This window comes from Lonchura striata, chromosome 36, assembly GCF_050655825.1.
Source record: "Lonchura striata isolate lonStrDom1 chromosome 36, ASM5065582v1, whole genome shotgun sequence".
Taxonomy (NCBI): domain Eukaryota; kingdom Metazoa; phylum Chordata; class Aves; order Passeriformes; family Estrildidae; genus Lonchura; species Lonchura striata.
Genome location: NC_140738.1, coordinates 8,392,501 through 8,410,126, shown reverse-complemented (window position 1 = coordinate 8,410,126; position 17,626 = coordinate 8,392,501). Strand labels below are relative to the sequence as shown.

Genomic DNA, 17,626 nt, shown 5'->3' with positions numbered 1-17,626 from the left:
TACAACAGTACAATACAGCTGCCTAAAATATGGACACTGGAAACCACAGACAGCATTACAAATGATCACCTGCCTCATGGACAGTTCATAGATGGATTTGATTTGTTTACAAATTACTTCTCAAGTTTGCAAACAGTTTTTCTGTTTACAGATTGTTTTCTGGGAGTTCAGTTTTTCCCCAAGGGATCAAGTGCTTAAAGGTTGTTTTTTAAAATTGGGTTTTTCTCTAAGGGTTAAATGGGCTAAGGGTTAAATAGCTTTCTGCTTTTAGAGATAAGTTCAATTTGTATCCAAGAAGCATTATGCCTGTGGCTTGAGTTCTCCCCTAACAGTTCCTGGAGGGGAATGCTGCAGCTCCAGAGCAAATTAGATGCACGCTGTCCTCTGTCACCATGTTGGCAAAGGGCCCTTGCAGATGGGTGACAGAGAACAATACACAGAATTTTATACAGAAAAGGAGGGTGAGGTGTTCCCATGATTGACAGGGGTCTTGACCAATCAAATATCTCCCAAAACTGCAGGCACCTCACAGGCCAGAACATGAAGGGGCGTGGAGCTCAAACCAATGAGAGCTTCCAGGCCTGGTCTTTCAAATGCCCTGTGTAAGGGGGGGCTTGGGAAATAAAATCTCTCTGTTGCCCCATGAACTCGGGAGGAGCAGTCTTTGTCTCCTGTGCCCTCGCTGCCCCACGAGACCAAAGAGATGTTCACCAGGGCCCTCCCTGTTTGTGGCCGTCCATTGCCCAGCTGAGCAGGCAGCCAGTTGTGTTTGCAGGGAGCTGCCACAGGAAGACACACAGCAGCTGGAGATTTGAATAGCAGGGCTTCGGCCAAATCTTTTTCTTTCAGAGTGCAAGAAAGACACAAAAGCACAAGGAAACACGACAGTGTTTTGGTGGAGTCTCTTTGTCCTGTGAAGTTCAGTAGCTGTTGGTGTTTCTGTGCTGCTGCTAATCCCTTCCATGAAAAAATCATCCCGGGAAGGAGCAACAACATCTGACACTCACCAAGTGTTGCCACCAGTTGCTCCAGGTGCTGCTCCCAACAGCCCCTGTAGGACGGAGCACAGCCCCCAGTGCACACCAGCTTTGGCTGCCCTCTGGCAGAGAAGCCCTTTTGGGGCACAGGTTTCTGGGGCAGGAGATGGGCACTGGTGCTGCCAGGGCTCGGGGGAACTCTGCTTGGGCGGGGACTGTGCCTCACCTGCTGCTGTCAGCGCTGCCTGGGCCCCAGGGCTCAGAGCAGCATTCCTGCCCTGGCCCACACGTTCCTGGTCTGTGTCCCACGGCCGTGCTTAGGATGGCCACCATGTGGGACGTGTCCCGAGGAGGCCGTGCCAGCTTCTGTGGAGGCCCCGTGCCCTTCCCGCCGCGGCTGCGTCGGCAGCTGCGGGGGCTCCTGCTGCTCTGAGCCCGCAGAGCAGGGCAGCGTTTGCTGATGGGCTAAGCCCTTCCTAAAGATCCTGTTGGGCTGTCTGACACACCTGGGGCAAGGCATTCCTTCCACCCTGGGCCACTCTGGGGGGCTGGGGGTGGCCCCAGGGCAGGTGGCAGTGCGTGCCAGGGCCCTTGGTGACACGGTGCAGCATGGTCACCGTGGAATGGAACGGGACAGGAGATCCAAGGGCCCTTGGTGACACGGTGCAGCATGGTCACCGTGGAATGGAACGGGACAGGGGATCCAAGGGCCCTTGGTGACAGGGTGCAGCATGGTCACCGTGGAATGGAACGGGACAGGGATTCCAAGGGCCCTTGGTGACACGCTCTGGCAGAGGTGTTGGCAGTTACAAGTTACAGTTACACTCCACAGTGCTCGGTGCACACGACGAGAGAGGACGCGAGAGAGCGGTGCTGTGAGGAGCCCTCGCACAGCCACTCGTTCCTTGCTGACCCAGAGCTTTCCCAAGGTATTACTCCTGCAGGTGAGCTTGTGGCCAGACCAGAGCACTTGGTGACCCCTGGCCTTCCCGAGGCATCTCTTCTGCAGCTGCCCTCGAGGGCAGACTGTGGCATTTGCACCATCCTTGACAGGAGTCTCCTGTCCTTGTGGCTGGAGCCCCAAGAGCAGAGTGCAGGACTTGCTGTCCTGTAGCCTTGCCAAGACTTCACTCTTGCAGGTGCCCTCAAGGCACGACTGCAGCACTTGCTGACTCGGACCTTTTCCTTTTCACCTTCTGCAAGCAGCCATGAATCCAGGCAGCGACGTAGAGCTCAGACCTGCGAGCGTGCCCAAGCTGGCCTGGGGGAAGGAGGAGAAAGAAGGCCCTGGAGCTGCCCCAGCACAGCAGCCTGAAGAGCTGGAGCAGTTCCAGCCACCGCAGAAGGGTGAGTGGCAGAGCTGGGCCACAGGGCTGGTGCCTGCACCCAGCTTGGCCCCATGCCATGCCATGCCATGCCATGCCATGCCATGCCATGCCATGCCATGCCATGCCATGCCATGCCATGCCATGCCATGCCATGCCATGCCATCCCCTGGGGCCATGCCCATGGACAGGATGGAATAGGGGCCGGGCAGACACCCCACAGCCGTGCTCCGTGCCCTGGGCCGTCGTGGGGCTGTCCCTGCCTGGGCAGCGCAGGGCTGGGCTGTGTTCTCCGGCCTCTCCCGCAGCCCCTCAGCTCGGGCTGCGCTCGCTCTTTGCCAGGTGCAGCCGTGCAGCGCACACGAGAGCAGGAACGCACCCGGGGCCGCTTCCGCAGAACAGCGCAGGTACCTGCAGCCATCCCCACCTGGGCTGGGCCTGCTGGCACTGCTCAGCCCAGCACTGTGCTCGGAGCACTCCATGCAACATCCCGGGCTTCTTGCCCTTCTGCTGCAGATGGTTTGCAAATTCATGAAGAGGATTCAGGAGGAAGAGGGCAGCGCCATGGGCACCGTGCTCAGAGCGTACTCTCCCATCTTCAAAACCAAGACCAGCGCTGCCCTGCTGGATATGCTTGTGGAGGAGGGTCCTTCCAGCCCAAAGCAAGTAAGCAGCCTGTGGCCTGGCTATTCTTCTCCCAGCAATTGCTTGGCCTCCCAAGCCACACCTGCTGCTCCCTGGGAGCCTTTGAGGCCATGGCAGTGTGGAGGCAAGGGAAGCACTTCTCTGGGGCAGCTGGGCACATTCCTTCCTCCGGCAGCTTTCCAAGTCTCCCCTTCCTTCTCCAGGTGCCCGCCATGGTGAGGTACATCCACCAGTGGCTCGTGGCCAATGAGTTTCCTGAGTACAATCTGTACAGGCCCCTTCTGGATCTGACAGAGGCACAGCCCTCTGATGTGGTGATGGCTCTCCTGCGTGTGGCCCCATTGTGTGACAGGTATGGGGCCCACCTGCCCAGAGGGCTCAGGGCTCAGCAGCCCTTCCCCCTGTGCAGCCTGTCCCAGGTGTCTGACACAGAGAATTCCAGGGCCCTCTGGCTGCTCCCTCTGCCAGCCCTGGCCCCTGCCAGCCCCCCAGCGTGCTGCCATGCTTCCCCCCTGCCCCTCAGGGGCCAGTGCCCACAGGGCTGGGCTGCCTGCGTGCTGCCAGTGAGGGGCAGTGGGCAGAGGCAGGGCTGGCAGAGCAGCTCAGCTCCCCGCTGCCGCCCAGGCCACGCTGCTGTGTCCCAGACTCCTCTGAGACAGAGCTCTGACCCCACAGAGCTGCTCTGGCCATGTGGAAGAACATCATGTGCTCGCTGAGGACTGCAGAGCCGGCCATGCTCGTGCTCCTCGATGTGCTGGGGAGCTGGCCAGAGCACAGCACGTGCACCTCCGATGGGGACCACGCGGCTGTCCTTGCCCTGGCTGTGAGTTTCTGCCTTTGCTGGCCCCAAGGCCACCTTTCCAGCAGCTCTCCATCCTCCCTCCCCCACTGCATCTCCCTGCCTCAGGCGCTGGGCTGAAACCTGGCCTCGGGGCAGCTCCAGGGCCACCAGGCCCGCTGCTCCCCCTGTGTCTCTCCGGGCATCTCCCTCCCGTGCTCGGGCCCTGCCACACGGACACCTCGGCACTGAGCGCTGTCTCAGGCTGCTCTGTCCTTTGCAGGCAACCCTGGTGATGTGGAAGCTCCTCCAGCTGCCCTGTGTGCCACATGTAGTCACCGTGCATTTCCCCGGCCTCTTTGTGCATCTGCTCTTCCAAGTGCTCTTCAGCACTCTGGATGTGCCAGAGGAGGTCGATACCTTCTGGAAGGGATGCCAGCAGCAACACGGCCTTGCCACCAGCCCCAGCAGGTGCTCCATGCCAGTCCTCCTGTCCCTGCCATGTGCCCAGGACAGGGGCCAGTGCTCCCAGTGTAACCTCAGCTTTGCTCTGTGCACAGCTTTGCAGAGCAGACCCTCAAGGCCCTGCTCTGCCAACTTCACTATGAGGATGTGGTGGTGGCCATGGAAGACAAGCGTGGCTGGGACACACTGCTCTGTGCTGACACCCACCACTGTGCTGTGGGTGTGCTGGCCAGGTGAGACCCCCTGCTCCCCAGCTGTCCCCGGCATGTGTGCCCTGTGCCCGAGGTGCCCCACACAGTCCCCGTGGCCATGGGCCAGAAGGCCTTGTCACCAAGGGACGGCCAAGGAGGCTGCAAAAGGCTGGGAGAGGAGCGTGCCCAAGAGCAGCAACCTCCCAGAGGGCTCAGCTGCCCCTTGCAGGGTGGTGGAGAAAGGCCAGACCTCTGTGAGGCAGTCCTGGGAGAGGTTTGCCCCCACTGGCTGAGGGCTTTGACTCGTGTTTCCTCCTGTCAGAGAAATGCACCGCGCATCCGAAGCTGCGTGTTCCAGGATTGCGTTCCACCTGCTCGGGCTGCTCAGCAAGGACACGCCGTGCCGGGATTTGGCCACCCTGGCGTTCCTTGTGGAGGTGAGCCTGAAGGCCGGCGCTGCCTCGCTGAGCTGCCTCCCGGCTCTCTGCCCTCTCTTGGCCGCAGTGCCTGGGACGGAGCCCGCGCCCTGTGCTGCTGCCTGGGCCCGGCCCTGGGCGGTTCTGGGCTCCCGCCGGCCGCTCCCCCGTCACCGGCCTGTGCCTTTCAGATCCTGGAGCACCTGAACTTGAGTGAGTGCCGTGACAGCGTCCTGCAGTTCCTGTCCAAGCACCTGCAGGGCGAGTGCAGGGGGAGGCGTCGCTTGGCGCTCCGAGGCCTCGTGGCGCTCGGCACCACCAGTGTCTCGGTGAGAAGAGCGCAGGGGCTGAAGCCCTGCTGCCAGCGTGGGGCTGGGGAAGGCAGTCCCTGGGGCTTGGCTGGCCTTGGGGCACTGGGGCAGCTGCTGCCAGCTCTCCTGCCTCCTGCTGCAGCTGCCCCAGGGCTTTGGCACAGGCCTGTGGCCCCTGGGCCCTGTGGCAGCAGGATGGTGTTTCACACACTTGTGTCCCACAAGTAGATGGCCATAAGGATGTGGAGCCTGCATGAAAGGCTCGTGGAGCTCCTGCAGGAAGATGACAGCGTCATGCTCAGGATGACCACGGTTCTCTTCAGGGGTTTGTTCCTCTGCAATGGTGCCCCAGTAACCAGCACCCTCGCCCTGCAGCTGGCTGAGGCACTCCTGCCACTCTTTGACAACGTAAGGCTCTGCGCCTCCAGCCATGGCCAGCGGGTGCTGCCCGCACACTTTGTGCCCTGTGCACTCACAGGCTGTGCCCAGGTGGGCCTGAAGCAGCTGACGCTGAGGCCTTTCTTCCTCCCATCCATACAGGAGGACAGCGAGGTGCAGTTGTGCTCCATGTTTATCTTCAAGGAGATGCTGGATGTTTTTCCAGAAGAGGAAAAAAAGGTCCTCAAGGCACATGTGCGCCAGAGCCTGGTGCCACTCTTCTTCCACTGCCACGATGAGAACCAGCGAGTGGCAGAGGTGAGGACTCGGCAGCTGCCGCTGGCCCCTGGCAGGGGCTGGGCTGGCCCTGCCCTGGCGCCTCGCAGGCTGCAGCTCCTGCTGGCCTTGGCACAGGGACGGGGTCCTGCGCCCTGGGCTGTGGGGCCATCTCCGCGTCTCTGCTGCTCTCCAGGCTTCTCAGGAAACGCTGCTCTGTGCGGCCGAGTTCCTCAGGAGGAGGGACCTTGAACAGCTGGTGAAGAACCAGAAGCTGTGGCAGTTCCCCGAGTGCCTGGTAAGGAGGGCCGGGAAGCTGCAGCCCCAGCCTGGAGCAGCCCCTGAGCGCGGTGCTCGGTGTGCGGGCTGGCAGCTGTGCCCCTGCCCGCTGTTGCAGCCCGAGGCCGCGCGGGCTCTGCTCCAGGCTCCTGCGGCCCCAGCCGGGTGCCCATGGAGCCCCGGCCCGGGGGGCTGCGGGGCCAACCCTTCCCTCCTGCTGCTCTCTCCAGCTGGCAGAGGACAGCAGCAGCGTGGCCGAGCACCTGCGCCGGGCCCTGCCCTACCTGCAGAGCCCACAGGAGCCCCTGCGAGAGGCGGCCGTCAGGTTCATGGGTGAGCCACGAGCCGGGCCAGGAGGGCGTGTGGGCACAGGGCTGGCGGCGCCGCTGGCAGGGAGCTGTGCCCTGGGCCTGACAGGCTCTGTGTTCCCAGGGACGGCCGGGCGGCACCTGAGGGGGAGGAAGGAAGAGCTCCAGCTCCTCTCTGAGGGTGACCAAGGGCAGCGGGCTGCCAGCGGGGGCTGCCGGGGGAGCTGCGAGCCCTGCCCCGGCTGCGGAGGGCTCTGCTCCCTGTGCGGACCAGGGCCGGCGTGGGCAGAGCACACAGAGCTTTCAGGGCACCTGGGGGATTCGTGGCCAGCAGCTTTGGGCTGATCCAGCTGGTCCCTGGTCCCTGCTGGCCATGGCCAGAGCCAGCTGGGATGGCCCTGGCACAGAGTCCCCTCGGGTCCCCTCAGATGTGGGAACTGACCATGGCTCTGTTCCTCTCTCTTTCAGCCCTTGAAGGCATGGAAAATGACATCAGTGTCGACGTCGCAAGCCTGGCAGTTCAAACACCATACATCGTCCAGGAAGCCGAGAGAGCTCCATATTCCATCTTTGACAGCCTGCGTGATCGGCTCTGCAGGGCATGGAGGAGACGGCCTCGTCTGTCGGGGCTCAGCTGTCTGCGCTGCTGGAGATCTGCAGAGACCTGATTGCAGAGGCTCTGTCTGCTGGGGCCACCCGAGCCAGCAGGAATGTTTTGTTTCGTTAAGATTGTTCTTTTCTTTCTTTTTGTTTTTCTTTAGCATGTTAATATAGGATGTGTTGCGATAGACAGACTCCCAGGATCTTTCTTTGGCTGTCCAGGCTCTGCAGGGCTGAGGGGAAGAGGGAGAAAAGGGTTCCTGGGCTCAGCAAGCTGCTCAGGCTTGCAGGGTTGCAGGGAAAATGGCCAGAAGCCCCTTGGCCTTTGGTGGTTCTGCTGAAGCCTCTGTGCTGCCCACAGAGCAGATGGGCAGGGGCTGGAGCTGTGGGGATCACTGTGAGAGCGGTGCCTGGAGATGGCCACAAGCCCTGTCCCAGGCAGGAAGCGCCATCCGTGTCCTCCTGCCCGTGTGTTGCTGGCTGGATTGCTGAGGGCTCCCAGGTGCCTCTTGCTGGGGCTCCTCTGGAGCTCCTGTGGGGCTGCGGCGCTGCTGCCGGGCAGGTTGGCCGGGCTGGGGAGACCCTGAGGGGACGGGGCCACAAAGGGATGAGGGGCTGCGGAAGCCCTGACAGGACAAGGCAGTGGGAAGGCACGGGGGGGAAGTGTGAAGGAGTGGGTAACGTTGGCTCGGGGAGGAAAGTGGGTTGGAGCCAAAGAGACCACTCACCCTTATGTTTGTGTGGCAAACAGAGCACATTTATTCTCAAGCCCTTCCTTCTAAAGGGCCTTTGAAAACCCGGTCTGGATTATTTCACTGCTCTGATCTCTGTGCCCCTTCAGATTCTGGCCTGGGCAATGCCTGCAGCCTTGGGAGAGATGTGATGGGCCCGGCCCCTGTCAGTCAAACCAGGGCTGGCACATTCACCCCGTACAAGCCAGCCTGCACAGTGACACGGCAACAGAGTGCGAGGCACAGCTCCGGGAGCTCCCCGTGAACCTCAGCTCTGGGACCACTGTCTGCCCCAAGCTTCAGGGGCTGCAGTGGGAGCCCGGCTGGGCTCTGCCCTGGGGCCATCCTGCAGGGACAGCTGCAAACAGGGAGCATTCCCTGCCACAAAGAGCCAAGGCAGGGCTGCAGGGCAGCTGCTCCAGCCCCAACTGCACTGCTGAGTGCTGTGCTCTGGGGCTGGGGCTCCCTGCACAGGGGACTGCACTGGTGTGCCAGAGGAGACAGAGAAGCTGCAGCTTCAGCCTAACTGAGGTGGGTGCGTGGGCTGGAAAGAGTGGGGAGGCTCCAGGGGATTCACAGAGCTCATCCTGCTGCAAGGACGAGGAAAAAGGAGCGGGAACTCAGCAGTGAGGAGAGCTGGGGGCTGGAGAGCAGCTCTGAATGACACTAAAATCCCACCAGACCTCTTGAGACATTGCTGCTCCTCAGCCAGTGACAGGATGAGTCCCTAAGCCTGGGGCTTGGCCTTCCTCATGGCGAGGGGCACCAAGGAAGGGAACAGTGTGATGGAGACAGGAATGGGCTGGGAACTCACTGGGGGAAAAGAGGAAGCAGTTTGGATGTAAAAGGCAGGGAGAAGAGAGAACAATTCAGAGAAGGGCTGAGCTACTGCTTGAGCAAGCTGCAAAAAGTCATTTGGGGTCATCCCAGATTGATTTCATTTCAGAAGTTATTGAACAAGTTTATTTTTTGGGTGGCTGCATGTTTTCTTGAGCTGTATTGCTAAAATGCTCAAGCCAGTCTGTGCTGCAGGGCACCCCATTTCTCCTTTGGCTGATTGCAGCCCCGTGCTGAGCTCCAGCAGGGCCCTGGCAGAGCCCAGAGCAGCCTCAGCACCCGCAGAGCCCGGCTGCAAGGAGAGAAACCAGAAAGCCCCGTCAGCTGAAGGCTCCTGTCCCCTTGTCCCAGCCACCCGCGGTGCCCAGGCCATGCTGGCCGTGCCAGAGCTGTGCCCAGAGCTGCCCATCACTGCTGCCTTTGGGAGCAGAGCAGGAGGGCAGGACATGTGCCCAGCCTGCAGCCGGCCACGGCACCTCCAGCCCTCAGCAGCTGCCCAGAGCAGGACGCTCCTGTGCTCGCTGCCATCTCCCCAAAGCTCTGACCCCACCATCCCCAGCAGACAGGACCCACCTCACGCCATCCCCCGCTGGAAGAAAAGCTGGTCCCAAATGATGCCCTCAGCCTTCTCCAAGGGCACGGCCCATCCACGCCGCAGCTGCTCCCAAGCACGTCCTGATCCAGACTGGGCCCCACCTGAAACGCTTCCTCTAGAAAGACAAACATCAAATTATGGAAAATAGGTTACAGAGAAAAAGGGGAACAAGAAAAAAGGTCAAAAATCTTATCTCTGTCAGGGGCCTAAGGAAGGCCCAACCCCTGCGTGCCAGGGAAAAACCCACCATGGGGGAGGGAATCCCAGGCTTTCTCCCTTCCCCTGCACTGCCCCCATGGTGATCCCAAAGCAAACAAGGGCAGTGGAGCAGCCCAAGCCCTTCCTTGCCTGCAAAGCAAAGCAGCCCCTGCACAGGGTCTGGAGTCCCACCTCTGCTCCCACCATGGGGGTTTGTTTGTGTCGGGCTGGGTGCCCCAGCCCAGCCCCAGCCCGAGGCACGGTGGGTGCTGGGGGCTGTTGGCAGGGCCAGGAGCCCACTCCCATTTCGTACCCATCCCAGCCCATGCCCCCAGCCCTGCCAAAAGCAGCCTGGCAGCCGACTGAAGGATCAGCTGCATCCGCCCCAGCAAAGGGGGAACCTTTGGTTCCCGGCCAGGCTGTGCAATGCCTAAATCTGGGAGCATTCCCCTGTGTCCTCACTGTCCCCAGCAGCAGCCCCACCTGGGACAGCTTCTCCAGGGGCTCCTTCTTCCCTGGGCCAGACCAGGTTGTCAGGGCTCTGCCCAGGGCCCCAGCCATCCATGAGCCATGGCAGGCAAAACCAGGGGGATGTTGGCCACCAGTGCTTGCCACACCAGGTCTCCAGCTCAGCTCCAGCCCATGAGCTGTGTTCCCTCCTGCTGACCCCTGCTCAGAGCTACAGGCAGGACAAAACCTGTCTGGTTGGCTTTGCTACTTAGTGCCAAGAGATGTGTGGAGCTGTTACCTGCCAGGCCCCTGGATCCAACTGTGCATGTGGATCTCTCCCATCTTCTAGGGCAGAGGAACATGGATCACGGAAAATCTCTTCTAAGGATGGCCTGTCCAAGGGCTGCATGGACAAACACCTCTTAATGACATCCTGGCACTCTGGGGAGAGAAACCAGAAATCACCAGTCATTTGGAGAAGTTGCCCCCTTTTCCCGTGCCCAGGCCATGCTGGGTGTGCTTAGAGGTGGGCCTAAACTTCCCCATGGATTTTCTGTTTGGAGGAGAGCAGGAGAGCAGGACATGTGCCACCTCCTCAGCAGCTGCCAGAGCAGAATGCCCATGAGCTGCTGCTGTCTCCCAGCACTGGTATTGCTCCCGAGGCCAGAGATGAGGATCCACCTTGAGAGAGCCATGGTGGGAACAAGATCTGACCCCAGATATCTCCTGGCCCCTCCTGAATGGGAGCTTCCCCGTGACCAGGTGGTGCAGCAGAAGGTCCAGAGATCAGATCGTCGCTGCCTCGCCGTGGTAGCCTTGCTGGTGGATCCCCTCTGGTGGGCTGTAGGACAGGGTTCCTGTGGAACACAGACACAGTTCATCAGGGGGATGCTGCAGCCTCCAGCACCTGGCGGAGCAGCCCCCGCGCCTCCTCCTCCAGCAGGAACCCCCGCTCTGCCAGGAAACCCGACAGCTCCTGGCACCGCTCCGGATGCTCCAGCACCAGCACAAAGCTGTCGGGGAGCTGAAGCCACTGCAGGAGCTGAATGACACCAGCACAGCCAGAGGAGACCTTGTCCAGCAGCGCGATCTCCAGGGCTGCGCTGGTGCCATGGGGCTGCGGGAGGAGCACGATGCCGTCAGTGGGGCTGATGCCGTGCCGGGGGTCGGGAACCCCTCGGCCAGCCCGGGATGCTCTGCGCCCTGCGCTGGCCCCACGCCCGCTCTCCCTCCAGGCGTCCTGGCATCTCCCACCCTGCCGGGCCCCGGCTCAGCCCCGCCCGGCACGGCCCGGCTTCTGCCGCTGGCCCGGCTCATCACCAGCTCGCCCCGGTGCCGGACGCGGTTCCCTGGCACCCTTTTGATGGCCACCTGCGAGCCGAGGGCAGCAGCGGGCTGAGCTCGCCGCCTGCCCCGCACAGCCCCATCCTTCTCCTCCTTCTCCTTCTCTCCCTCCTCCTCCTCCTTCCCCTCCTCCGTGCCCGCCGCCGGCCCCGCCGCTCCCCGGGCGCCGTCCGAGAGCCGCGTGGCCGCGCAGCCGCCGCCGCAGCCGCCGCTGCCCAGCAGCGAACCCGCCGGGGCCGCTCCTGCCGGGCCTCCTGCGCCTTCCCTGCGGGCGGGACGCGGCTGTCAGCGCTCGGCCCGGGCCAGGAGCGGCCCCGAGCGCCGCCCGAGCGCCCCGGGCCGGCCATGCCCCGGCGTTCTCCCCCGGCATCCCAGATTCGCCATGAAATGGGAACCCTGAGCTTGTGGAAGTGCCTGAAGGATGCCCTGTTCCTCTGCAGGGACACTCGGGCTGAGACAGGAGCCGGAGCCCTCTCTGGGGAAGCCTCCTCCGAGCTGGAATTCGTGCCGTGCTGGGAGAGGAGGAGGAGGGGAGAAGGCTGGCGCTGTGTGGCAGGAGCAGGAGGTTTGGGCCGCAGGATATTCCGTCTGCGCCGCTGCCCCGCAATGGGCGGGAACGCTGTGGGGAAGACTGGGGGACACTGGAGCGGGATATGGATGGAACTGGGGGGACTGGGAGGGCCTGGGAATGAACTCAGGTGTATTGGGAGGGACTGGGCTGTACTGGGAGGGACTGGAGGGGCACTGGGGCTGTACTGGTCCGTACTGGAGATGAACTGGGCTGTACTGGGAGGGACTGGAGGGGTTGAATGGGCTGTTCCCGCCCGCACTGGCTCCCATTGGCCGAGGCTCCTGCCTATCACGATTCCAACCAATCAGCGCCAGGAATCATGGCTTTGGGGGCGGGGCCTGAGGTGTGCGCCATATTGTCATCTGCCTACAACTCCCGTAATGCTTTGCGGCCCCCATAGAGCCCCATTAAAGCCGGGACTACAACGCCCGTCATGCCCCGCGCTTCACAGAACCCCGGTACCGCCCCCATCTGTCCCATCAGTGTCCCCCAGACCCTCCGGGACTCCCAAGTGCCCTCAGCGCCCATTCGGGACCCCCAAAATTTTACTGGCAAAGTACAAAAGAACAAGGAACTTTGGAAAAGTGTTCAATACAAATCCAATCCAACTTAAATCACTTGTCATAGCAGTAACTTCATTCCCTCAGCCCATTTAGCCTGGAAAGCCCTAAACACTGAAGTTATTCAGGTACCCAAAACTGTTCCATATAAAGAGCATTAGAAGGAGAGGAAAGAGAGAGAGAGACAGGAAGACAGAAGCTCCACAGAACGACACACATGTGGCTCCCAGCTCCTGGGGTTCCAGTGTGGGTGAGACACAAACCCCAGGAGAAGGCAGAGTCCATACCAGGGGCTGACCTTGTGCTCCTTGGTTTTAAGCCCCTGGGCCTTCGTGGGCCTCCCCCCAGCTGGGACTTCTGATATCTCAGGTGTTCAGAGCTGGGTGAGCGCTGTCCCATCTGTGTGACTGATTGACAGCTCAGCCCAAGGTGTCTGGGGACATTGATCTCATCCAGCCTCTGACAGCGACCACGGTGACACTGCGGAACCTCATGGAGCATCATGCAGCCATGGGTCAGTTGGGACAAGGCAGGTCCAAAGACACCCTGGTGACACTGGGGAACCTCATGGGACCATGGGTCAGTTGTGACAAGGCAGGTCCAAGGACACCCTGGTGACACTGGGGAACCTCAAGGAGCCATGGGTCAGTTGTGACACTGTGGGGACCTCGTGGAATCAGAGGGGACCATTGGGAAGCTCCCATGGATCCAAGGGCCCAGGGTGACACTGTGGAGCCCAGAGTGTCACGAGGAGCCATTGTGACAGTGTGTCCCCATGGAACCAAGGGAACATGGGACAGGCTGATGCCTTAAGTTTTAGCTTCTATATTTTCCCGATTCTGTGCTGTATCAGTCTGTAACTCTGAACTTCATGTAGAGTGTCAGCAAGTTCTCTTACAGTGAAGTCAGACAAAACAATCCTTTTCCTGCCCGAGATCCAAAGACACTGCTGTAGCTTCAGGCCCAAAAAGTGAAAACACCAGCGAATTGAGGAGAGCAGACTGGGAGGGTGGGGCTGCATAATCTGAAGGTGTAATTGGACAATTAACCCCAATATGGAAATGAACCAAATCTTACAAAATTGTGAAAATGTGTGACCTGGCGTCCATCCTGGGTGTACCCTCAGCCAGGCCCTTGTACTGCCCAGGTGAATCCTTTGAAGGCCTTTTTAATAAATCCCCACTTTACTCCTGTAACACTGTCCAGCCTCTGCTCTAGGTGGCTTCTCAAGGCATCAAGGCCTGGCTGGCTGGGCCACCTGGGGGCCACCTGACAGGTCCAGCTGACCTTGGCATGTCCAGGGCTGCTGCTCATCTGCCCCTGGGGCACTGGGGCTCGGTGCTCTCCTTCCTGTGAAAAGAACTGTCCTTCTCTTCCAGGTGCCCATGGCCAAAATTTGGATTCCTCTTCTTAGTTTGCTTCTATGCAAAGATTGTTCCCAGATGAAATCTGCCGGGACAGACAGGTCTGGCTGGCTTGGCCACCCAGGGGCCATCTCTCATCTGCCTGCGAAACACTGGGACCCTGTGCTTTTATTTCTTATGGGAAAAAAGCACCTTTCACATCCAGGCACCCATGGCCAAAGTTGGGAATCCGCCTCCAGGATTCCCTATATCCAGGGATTTCTTCCAGGTGAAAGCTTCCAGGAGAAACATGTCTGGCTGGCCTTGTTTTCCAAAGAGCTGATTTTTATCTGCCTTTGAAACACTGGGGCTTTGTGCTTTCCTTTCTGATGAAAAGAACTCTTCTTCCTGCCCAGGTGCCCATGGCCAGAACTGAGATTCCACCTTCAAAATTCTGAATATCCAAGGATTTCCCCCAGATGAAAGGTGCCAGAGAGATAGGTCTGGCTCTCTTGGCCTATGGTCACCACCTCTCATCTTCTTCCAAAACACCTGGGCTCCACGCTTCTCTTTCCTATGGGAAAAACCATCCATCTTGACCAGATGCCCATGGCCAAAGTTTGGAATCCTCCTCCAGAATTCCCTAGGTCCAAGGATTTCTCTGTGACAAAAGCTGCCAGGACAAACAGGGCTGGCTGGCCCGGCCTCCCAGGAGCCTTCTCTCTGCTTCTGCCCCTGCAACACGGGGGCTCTGGTCTTTCCTTCCTATGGAAAAGAACCATCCTTCTTAACAATGCAGAAATGGCCGAAATTGGGGTTCCACCTCCCAAATTCCCTATATGCAAGGGTTGCTTTCAGACAAAAAAATACCAGAACAGAGAGGTCTGGCTGCCCTTGGCCTCTGATGGTCACCTTTCATCTGCCCCTGAAACACTGGTGTTCTGTGCTTGTCTTCCTATGGAAAAGAACTGTCCTTCTCCTCCAGGCAGTCAGGTCTGAAACTGGCATTCCACCCCTAAAATTCCCTATATCCAAGGACAAAATCTGCCAGCACCATCTGATCTGGCTTTTCTTGGCCTCTGGTGGCTGTGGCTCATCTGCCCCTGCAGCACTGGGGCTGGGTTGTTCCCTTCCTGTGGAGACCATGGTGGCACGGTGAGTACCTGGTGGAACCATGGAGTCCATTGTGACACTTTGGGGCCACGGTGACACCGTGGGGCTCCATGGAACCCAGAGACCACCATGACTCTGTGGGGCCTTGTGGAACCATGGAGACCATTCCGACCCTTCAGGGCCTGGTGTCACCAAGGGGGCATTGTGACACCTCAGGGCCTTCTGGAAACAAGGGACCAGGCTCCATGGAATGAGGGGAACAGGGAACAGGTCTGGCAGGCTTGGCCTCCCAGGGGCCACCTGACAGGTCTGGCTGATCTTGGAATGTCAAGGGCTGCTTCTCATCTGCCCATGAACCACTGGGGCTTCCTGCTTTCCTTGCTGTGGAAAAGAACTGTCCCTCTTTTTCGACACCCATGGACAAAATTGGTACTTCCCCTAAAAAATTTCCTGTATGCAAGGGTATCTGCCAGAAAAAAACCTGCCAGCTCTGGCTGGCCTTGGCCTCTGGTGGTCGCATCTCAGTTGCCTCAGAAGCACTGGGGCTCGGTGCCTTCCTTCCTGCAGAAAAGAACTGACCCTCTTGTGCAGGGGCCATGGCAGGAGCTGGAATGTAGCCACCAAAATTCCATCTATCCTAGGATTGCTCCCAGACAAAAGCTGCCAGGACAGACAGTTCTGCCTGGCCTTGGCCTCTGGTGATATGAGCAGAATGTTTTAATTTGCAAACACCTTGGACAGGACCCAGAGATCTCCCGAGCTGGGTTTTGCAGGCCTCAAGAACATAACCCATGTATGGAGGCTGATGTGCCTGGGCTCAGCTGTGAAGAGACTGAGGGCAGATCAGGAGTGGCCTGGCAGGGCTTGAAGGGTGGATGTGGAAATGGTGGAGCTTTTCTCCATAGTGGGAATCAGGCAGGGAGAGAAATTATGCCACAAATGCAGCTGGGGAAGTCCAGACTGGACACAGGAGGAGAAAGGAATTTCCCTCCCAGGGCAGGGCTGTGGTGCAACACGTCCCCAGCAGGAGCCTGGAGCAGCCCAAGGCTTTGTGTGGCCAGGCAGGGGCAGCAGGAGGCAGAGCTGCCAGCAAAGGAAGGGCCAGCGAGGTGGGGCAGCCGGGGGTGACGACAGCCTGCAGGGACAGAGGCGCAGGGCAGGGACACCGTGGGACAGCCTGGGCTGCAGAGGGCTCAGGGATGTGCAGCAGCTGCAAGGCCCTGACAGAGCCAACCTGTGCAGCCCTTTGGCCATGGCTGCTGGCCCTGGGCCTGAGGCCACCAGGGGACAAGTGACCCTTGCAGCCTTGGGGCCTCAGTGCCTCCTTGTCCCTGATCAGCAGCCTGGCAGGGGCCGCCCCATGGTCCTGCCCTTGGCACTGCACATCCCCACATGCCAGTGCCCATCCCGGGAAGAGCCCTGAGCAATGAGGGAGGGACAGGATCTGCCTTGCCAGGGGCTGGGGCTCTGGCCTGGGCCCTTTGCATTCCTGAAATACATCCAGGTTTGCTCAGCACCAGAGACACCTTCCCCTTGCTTGTCCCTTGCTGTCATCTCTGCTCCAGCATTATGCTCTACTTGGGGACACTTTCTCAGTCGTGTCCCTCAGTGGGACCCATTAAAACTTCAAGAAACTTCAGTGTTTCAATCACACTTTGAGTTCTTGAGAAGTTTTTTGAGCACACTCTCTGGGAATGAGACTAATGAAAACAACAGCAGCCCCTGAGACGGTCATTAAAGTCCTTGTGCTGTGTCTCTGCAGCTGAGCTGGGCCGGGCTCCTGGCACAGAGGGTGATGCTGGTAACCAAGCAGAGCTTCAAAAGCACATTTCTCTTGCTGAGCAGCTCTTCTCCCAGCCCAGCAGGGCTGGGGCACTGCCTGCAGCCAGCCTGAGCACAGCACAGAGGCACAGAGAGCTTCAATCAGTCAGGGCTGGGAAGGGGCTGAGAAGTGCCTGGGGCAGAATCACTGCCAGCCCTTGGCACAGGAACCTCTGGCTGCAGGACAATGCAGCTGCAGCTCCTGGAGAGATCTCCTAAAGCTGGAACATCCTAATGCCCACAGATCCTGTGAGTACTGAGTATTTCTGGTGCAGGGGAGGTGAAATGCTCATGAAGCTCTGACATACTGAGGGCTTCTGATTATTCATAGAATATTTCCAAGACAAGGATTTTGATAAAAATGTGGAAATTTCCTAAGAATTTGTAGTCAGCTGTCTACTATTGAGGAGTGGCAGGGAAAGAAGGATAAATATTAAAGGTTGATTATGAATATTGACAAGTGCATGAGACGTCTGAACTGTTACTTTTAGTGATCAGTAGGTTCACAGGAGATCCCTAATGTGCTTTCAGCCACTCTGCCCATGGACAGCCCCAGCATCACCTTTGCTGGAGCCACCGGGCTCAGTCTGAGCTGTCCTTTCTCCAAGCTGCAAACAGAACCTGCCCCCAGCCCGTGCCCTGCAAACAGGCAGGGTTCTGTCAGGCCAAGGAGAGTGCACAGATATTTGGGGTGTGGGAATGCTGGCAGGGAGAGATCAGGCACAGGGAAACACCTGCAGGAGGAAAATCTCCAGGAAGCAGAGAGAAGATCAGGGAAGGAAAGAAAACAAAACCCAGAAATGCTGTGGCAGGGAGAGTTTAGAGATGTCCAGAGGATCCCCTCCAGTGCAGCCCCTCCCTCTGCACAAGCCCCCTCCCTCCTGTGCCCCAGCCAAGCCTCTGCCCTCAGGGCCGGGGCTCCAAGGCATGCAGCCCCTCCTGTGCAGGCAGAGCTGCAGCAGAGCCGTGGGGCAGCTCTGCAGCCCTGGGCCCAGTTCCCTCTGCAGAGCACAGGGCTGGGAGCAGCTGCCCGGCACTGGGGGCTCTGGCAGGGGGCACAGCTGGCTCAGGGTGACACAGCTGTCCCCAGTGCCCGGCTCTGGGCAGTGCTGAC

At 59.6% G+C, this 17,626-nt stretch overlaps 1 protein-coding gene and 1 long non-coding RNA gene across 2 annotated transcripts in view; both read right to left on the bottom strand.

Annotated features, from left to right (window-relative positions):
• The window catches only part of LOC144248430 (uncharacterized), a 402,567-nt gene that overhangs the window by 128,234 nt on the left and 256,707 nt on the right, over positions 1–17,626 (bottom strand). The gene's annotated exons all lie outside the window — the stretch shown is intronic.
• LOC146764111 (uncharacterized) lies at positions 8,631–10,281 on the bottom strand. The gene is made up of 3 exons (XR_014950965.1): positions 10,059–10,281; positions 9,091–9,227; positions 8,631–8,809 (listed from the first exon to the last, which is right to left on the bottom strand). It is a non-coding gene; the product is annotated as an uncharacterized LOC146764111 (long non-coding RNA).